The sequence below is a fragment of the Haliotis cracherodii genome, unplaced genomic scaffold (assembly GCF_022045235.1).
Source record: "Haliotis cracherodii isolate W230 unplaced genomic scaffold, xgHalCrac1.p SCAF_12, whole genome shotgun sequence".
Taxonomy (NCBI): Eukaryota; Metazoa; Mollusca; class Gastropoda; order Lepetellida; family Haliotidae; genus Haliotis; species Haliotis cracherodii.
Window position 1 is genome coordinate 12,545,161 of NW_027266267.1, and position 8,516 is coordinate 12,553,676.

Genomic DNA, 8,516 nt, shown 5'->3' on the forward strand with positions numbered 1-8,516 from the left:
ATGTACACAACTACTCTTGGCTACTCCTGCCCCTCTTTGAGTATGACTAAATGACTATATTTAATGTTGGTTTGTCAACATCACAACAAGGAAAGTCAGTTAGATATACCGGCTGAATGCATACACAAGCAACGGATTGTAGTTTATCAATACGGCAGTGTTTCGGAATCATTGTGTCGATGAAAAATCATCATTCACTTTGTTTCCTCCCCTGTGTTAGAGGACAATACATATTCAGTGTATGGTTTATAGATTAAATTTCAATACCAATACAGCGAGTCAGGCTGTTGAATAATATTTTGCAGCATAATTTGTTAAACAGAACGCGGTTGAAATAGGTATAGACAGAGTGGACAAGACGGCTGTCCGGTGAGATATGTTTTATATAAATATTATTATTTCTTCTCTTTGGGACAAGTGTTTCAACAACATGTTTAAAATGTTCCACTACCAATACAAATTATATTATGTTTAGTTTGGCTTTGAAGATCACAATGTTGTGTAATGCTTATGTGAGGAGTCAACAATGAACACAGAAATGATGTGGACCTCTCAGCTCTGAACAAGCGTCTTGTTACTTGGTCACAGCCTCTTCGATAAAACACCTTATAAATGTTGTCCTACCTGGCTCAGTGTAGCAAGTCCTGTCATATTCATTAAATGAAAGAAAGAATTTAGGGAACTTGGATAACATTTAGCTAGATACAGTCCCTGTCTTATCACCGGCATTATGTTATACAGAGATGGCAAGGCTGTACAACTGAATGCAATGTATCCGTGTTTCAGAAGGCTTTGCTTGTACATATGACTGGCAGAAGACTTTGACACATCTTGGGGTGAAGTTACATTGAATGAATATGAAAGGATTTGCTGCATTGGGGCGTGCAGGACAAGTCACCACAAATTATTGCACAGCAATTACAATGGTAGTACACAATAGAGCGGGAGTACAATACTCAATCTCAGTATATAATATGATGGCAGTAAAGAAACATATACACAATTTACAATAGTCGACCATGATGTGCATCTGAACCAGGCAGCTGATTGTAAATGTCCATGAAAATCACAGCGTTCTTTGAACGTCACGAATGGCAACTGCGAGACTAGGTCCAGATAATAGACTAGAGAACAATATATATACAGACATAATTCAGCAATTACGTACTTTGCTTCTCCGATTCCGTTGATTCTTGGTATTGAATAAGAGAGTTCTCTAGAATCAGCCTGTTGTAATGAAGTTCATTGCTCAACGTAAGACGATAATATTGGCATTTATTACCCACGTAGTGACGATGCAGCTGGTAAGATACTAAATCCGTACGTCACACGTGTGTCGTTCAAGGTTGATCTCGTTTTATTCGTTTTAATCAGATAACCGTGACCTCACTCACACCGGGACTACAAGGCAAAACTGAAGCAATCTCAAAAGAGCGAGAGATATTTACAAACTCCTTATTAAACCAAACAAGATAGTTGCACGCATCAAATTTGGTTTGCATTCTATATAAGTTATGCATACAGGCACTATTTTATCGAGCTATATCAATTTACAATCTACGAGTACCGATCAAAAGATCGAGGGTCCCCATGAGCGTGACGCACCCGAACCATTTCGAAACTTTCATTTTGATTTAACGTAAATCGATAAGCGTGGTGAAATGAAATCAGTTTAAAATTCCTCGACAGATATCTAGACTTACTTGGAATGATCCGGTTGTGTCCCCTTCGAAGCGTATTTTGTGGCGCTGTTTCGGGAGTTGTTTGTTCACCACTGCACGACCTGGTCACTCAAAGTGAACATCTCTGATACAAATCATTCAAAAACTCCGTAGAAGTGTGCCTGACTTCTGATTATGTTTACCAAAGTATACCAAATGTGAACAATAACATTCCCTATCTCCAGCATAAAACGCTGTGAGTAGATTACGGTTGTATTTTATTATTCCGGTGGTGACCTTGCCCTTCGATCGTTCGAAGCTGTCACTGACATGCAAGCAGACTTGCGTCTGTTGCTTTTTACGTCTTCAGTGTAGGGTGGTACAGTTAAAATGAATGTGTTTGGCGAAAACTCTGATTTGCCTCTCCCAAAATGGTAAGACATGATATAAACTCAGCTGATAGATCAAGGGACCCGAACAATTTTGATTGCACAGCCAGGACCCCGGTAGTGCGAGTGACCGACCGTTGTTCCGATATTCAAATGTGACTTTGAAAATGTTCTTATAGGTGTCCCAGGTACTAACAACATGGCGCTTGAATAACCATAAGTTGAAGAAATTTGCTGTTTTTTGCAAACACAACTGCAGGCGCATGTTGCTAATGCGTATGCATAGAAATGTCAACAATGCCCATATTTGAGCATCTCTCAATATTCATGCGCAACAAGATCTTGCAACCGGTTTCAGTTTAGTCTATCAACGAACAAAAGTTGTTATGTATTTACACTTAAATATATATTTAACGTGGGTAATAAATACAATACCACACGCATTCTCGCAAGATACCAATTTTACGAAACTCGTGCACTTCCCTCGGTCAGATACCATAGAAAGTCCACTCATTTCGTAAAAAACGGTATCTAACGAGAATGAGTGTGGTATTCCCTGTAGATAACATATTAATGTGTTTATGTGAAGTCTTCACTATCAAGTAAGCAAAGCCCCAAATCTCGCAAACAATCAATGTTGATTCATATTACAGGGTTTTTACGATACGGGAGCACGCTCGGGTAATAATCCCTGAACAGGCATTGATTAGATAACACACTCTAATTACTTCAGGACAACAAAGTTAGTCACCTGATATTTCTCCAGGAATATAAAACTTCCTTGTTTGACAGGTAGCCCATTTACTAACTTTAGACATAACTACACGCCCATGCGCTTTTTTCAGTGAGCATGTTGTCACGTTGTCAAAGCGGATATCACCTTGTCAACATTATTCTTCTGTCACAACTTAATGGACGATTACCCCTCAACGGTCTAATATATCCACACGTAGTCGAACAAAAAGGACCTGTTCAGGATTTGTTGTGTTGTCAAACGTTATGATTCACTAAACGACGACTGCTAATGCAGAGGAGGGAGATATATGTAACGACGTTCCACAACAATATAATATTGATAGGATAGCGTCAATGTATTTAAGAGAGTGTTGTTTTACGCCCCAGTCAGAGGAATTGCAGCTATAAATATCTCAGTCTGGACCAGACAGATCAGTGGTTGACATCAGGAGCGACATGCCATACGATAGTGCTGGGGTCAGAGCATATCTTGGGATATGGCAGCATAGGATGTAACAGAAACAAGCTGCATTCCAGGTCTTACTAACATAGGGGGCACGGGTGGCCCAGTCGTCTAAGGCGCCGCGATTCGCTGTGCAGAGTTGTGTCCCTTAAACACGCCAGAAACCTATGATTGTGGGTTCGAGTCCCGGTTCGCCCCGATTATGTTTCTAGGTTTGTCAGCACCATACCCGTGCTCGTGGGTTTCACCGAAGTGGTAAACACCTGAGACCTACATCACTTCGGGCTTTCCTCCAACATTAAGCTGACACGCTGTGATATAACTGGAATACTGTTACAAGCGGCGTTAAACCAAACTCACTCACTCACTCATTCGCTCATACTAACATACACCGACTTCACAGTAAGGAATGACAGTGTCAGACACTTGACTTGAAACAAAATAAAATAACCTATCAATCTTTCTTATTTCAACGATTCAAATAGCGGTATATCTCAATGGAAATAGATAACATTATTATCACTAAATTAACACCACACATAAACACACCGGCCTAATCCACGCACGCACAGCAATACCTGTATGTATAATTGACAAAAAGGCACTTCCTTAATACACAAAGGATAAATCGATAAGTTATTTATTGCGTAAAGGGATACAGTGTTTGTGTTAACTGAATGAGAGACACCTTTTACCATCAATCATAAATCCTGGATTTGCCCAAAATGGTTCCAATTGTGTGTGTTGTAGTTTTCACCAGGGTCCTGAAAAATGTTAAGTCATATTTATCTATATATTCAGCCGTGTCAATAATATCGCACACAATGACGTTCTCATGATGTCCATCACTGGATTGTCTGGTCCAGACTCGATTATTTACAGACTGCCTTCACATTGAATATTCACCGTTAAACAAGAAAGAAAGAAAGAAACAAGCTGTTCTGTACACAGCCTTGATCAAGTGTGACATTTTCTTGTGGTATCTCCAGATGACAAAGATTCACATCCCCTCTACAAGGGTTGGGGCAGTAGGTGGAGCTGCTCTGCTCGTTGTCGTGGGCGTCGTGTGTATCAGACGGAGAAGAAAAGAAGCCTGTGTGTATTTGTGTTGAGACATACTGTACTGTGACGTTAGTTCCAGACTAGCGTCTAAAACTGCCACAGATGTAACGTTTATAATAACATACAGTTAGTTCCGATTAATAAAATATAAGACGATCTGTATTTATAATCTGTAAAATATATCCGGTTTTTAACGATGATTGCAATTTGTTTTGAAAGTGAAACTTCAGGAGCAGTAAAATAACCTGAAAGGCGACAGCTACGCATAAGAAATAGTGCAAATACCTCCATATCGTCCAGCTTCCGGTCGTGCAAATTATTCATAGTTTAAGTGTATCTCCATTGGTCTGGAGACCCGTGAAGATCCGGGGTAAAATAGGTCTTCAGCAACCCATGCTTGTCGTAAAAGGCGACTAACGGGATCAGGTGGTCAGGTTCGCTGACTTGGTTGATGCATGTCATCGATCCAAATTGCGTGCATCGATGTTCATGATATCAATCACTGGATTGTCTGGTCCAGACTCGATTATTTACAGACCGCCGTCATATAGCTGTAATATAAGGCCAGTATTAACAACGTTACAAGGCCTTTATATGCAACACGACAAGGCCAGTATATAAAATATAGCAAGGGCAGTATATACAACGTGACAAGCCAAGCATATACAACTTGACAAGGCCAGTATATACAACGTTACAAGGCCTTTGTATACAACATGACAAGGGCAGTATAAACAACGTTACATGGCCTTTATATGCTACATGACAAGGCCAGTATGTACAACATGACAAGGCCAGTATATACAACGTTACAATGCCTTTATATGCTACATGACAAGGCCAGTATATACAACGTTACAAGGCCTTTATGTGCTACATGACAAGGCCAGTATGTACAACATGACAAGGCCAGTATATACAACATGACGAGGCCAGTATATACAACGTTACAAGGCCTTATATGCAACATGAAAAGGCCAGTATATACAACATAACAAGACGAGTATATACAATATAGCAAGGTCAGTGTATACAACGTGAAAAGTCCAGCACATACAACATGACAAGGCCAATATATACAATATAGCAAGGCCTTTGTATACAACATGACAAGGCCAGTATAATCAACGTTACAAGGCCTTTATATGCAACCTGACAAGGCCAGTATATTCAACATGACAAGGCCAGCATATACGGCATGACAAGACCAGTATATGCAACATGACAAGGCCTTTGTATACAACATGACAAGGTCAGTATATACAACGTTAAAAGGCCTTGTACCATGTTGTAATACGAATACAGCAACTTATACTATTGACTAAGGACAGATGCATGAACAACTTCAGTGTTATTACCGGTCCCTGTGGGAGGTTACCTTCGTGCTTTAAATCCCCATGACATGTCGCTGTCACGCTCTGTTAACTGTCGAGACTACAAAGGTGTCTCGGGGAAAGACCAAAGCTGGTGTAGTATAAATAGAGACAGGAGGGAGCGGTAGATTGTTTACACAAGGGTTGCCAATTGAAACTTGTGAACAGACAAACTATAGTGGATAAAACTACATGTAGTTCATATGCTGAGTTACGACACAGGATTCCTTTCCACAAAGTACTTGTCCCACCGCTGTCAAGTGTGAATCGTGTAAGAAGGGAAGAGTATTAATCGCTGACTGAGAGGACTAGGGTATATGGACGTTTCATATCCAGGTCATGCTGTTGATGCAATGCAATAATATTGGCGATCATATATAACTGTGATGTATGAAGCCAAACTCAAGTCATGCTTTGTTGTGAGTAGAAGAGTGTTATAAGTGCTGCTTACAACCTCCTGTTTCCTTCTAGGTGTGAGAAGTGGATACTTCAATTCAGCCTGAGACATCACAAGTTGTGTAGGAAGGACATACATTGTGCCGTGTTACACTATAATGATGACCTGGTGGAATATACTGATGTGGATATGGATAGGCGCCATCAATGGAGCGGATCATGTTAATGGCAAGTATGAATGTGCATACTAGTGAGAGCTCTGACTTCACACAAAGTATAGACGGGTTCCACAACCAGGATTCTCATATTGTTATTCCCTAATAAATGGGATTAGTTCTCTGCCCAATGTCTCCCGCGTCAATTACGGTAAACCACAACATGATTATCATTCGTCACATTGATATACTACGATATATTGATATATTGAAATGTAATAGGGTATCCAATGTCTTATTATTAGAAAGTCTTGTGTCAACATAACAGGAACGTTTTCATAAACATTAATTCATCATAGAATGGATAGTGCTTTCAATGCAATAAACCTACCAGATAAGCCTAGTGTCACGATCCTATAAGTGCCTAGTTTGCAAATGAGTTCTCTCAGAGGAAACTTCTTTCAGTAAACCCTGTGGTATTTACGTGCTCAAAAACTATTGCATAACGTTCCCCTAAAGATTAGAAAGTGTTTTCTCGATGTGAGATTATATAAGCATAAATGGCTACACATTATTTGGAACTGTATTATAAATAGGTCGTTTCACAAAACAGGTAAGAGTAAATAGTAATACTAGTATTTTTTACATTTCATTTAGTTTAAGGATGACGGTACATAATAAAGAGATTATTAATCTCGTATGTTTCCAAAACGTATATATAATGCATTAGGGGTAGCATATACGTGTTACGCTCACTGAAGGCTGTCATAGGATACTTTTTTTATTCCCAATATTGTTCCAAGTATTACGATACGGAAACACACAAGTATTGATCTGCATTTCACCAACTATCGGCAGTTTTAGTCAGACGTGAAGTCGTCCAGCATGTTAGTAGCTTGGTTGTCTTACCCTGAGTTTAGCATGCAAACATAACAACACCTGCGTGTAACTGAAATACAGCACTTACTTTACACACAAAGGAAACCCACCCGGAAGTCATTAAGTATTAGAGGAATGAGACGTTAAAGTCGTCACACAGAATTGTCTTATCAACTACTCTGAGAAATGTGATTAGGTTTTAAATACGTACTTCATAAGTTGAGCTTCAGACTTATGTAAGATTGTTTTTCTTAACCGAAATCTAATGTACTGTAGATTGGCATGTCAGAACACATTAAAGAGGTAGAATCTTATTAAATGCTCAAAACATCCCAAATACTTAGAGTTAAGAGGCCTACACATCATTATATCCCAGCAACGTTTAGAGTTGTTTAATGATTTACCTTCAGGATTTAAATTTATATGTCAAATTCTGGCCGCTAGCTGACAAAAACTGCTTAGGATGTAAGCAAATAGGGGACGCTGCAATATCTAGTTCAGTTTACTGTGCTGGTAACATCTACAGTTGTTATGATAAAACATCTGAATGTTTTGATGTGAATATCACTATTGGGTAGTGATTTATAAACACATGTTCATGGTATCGTCAGAATCGTACAATGGATCCTGATTTTAGTATAGAATTGGTATGATTATGGAACTGTTTTTGTCGCTTGGATTTAAGAGAAATCTTCATGTTTCCAGTAATCCTTCTCGGGCGCAAAACCTCTTCAAAGCGACGTGGGTCGGCGGAGTAGCCTAGTTGTTAAAACGTTCGCTGGTCGCGGCAAAGGCCCGGGTTCGATTCCCAACATTCCTGGTGTCCCTCACCGTGATATTGCTGTAATATTGCTAAAAGCTGCGTAAAACGACACTCACTTACTCAAAGCAACGTTAAACATAAGTCACTCCCTCCCTCAGTCCATTTAGTATTTAAGAGTGGTTCGGTTTAGACGAGGTTTAGATTGTATGTTTACTGTTCAATGTCGTATTCTGAGCTGTAATACATCGTCTAGATGTTAATTATTATCAACAGTAATTTGTAGTTGTGACGTGTATTAACATATATGTCAAAATAATATATTCACAACAGTATTACAAAGAGACTATTTAGAATGGTAAAATGAATGTATAATGAGTTCACATAATCACAGGAACTTGCAGTTATTGGAAAAAAGTAATAAAATATAATTAAGATTTGCTGTATCTTATCGGCCAAAAGGTATACACGTGACCTAAAAATTACAAACGTCAAAACATTACTTGGATGAAACAGTCGCCGATACGCTGCTTATGTTAGGTCCGCAATCCGACTATTATACCATTCAAGGTAACACGACAATTGTTTGCATCTGTTGAAATAGTCAAAAACAATATTGTGCCAAGACACACAATACCAACAT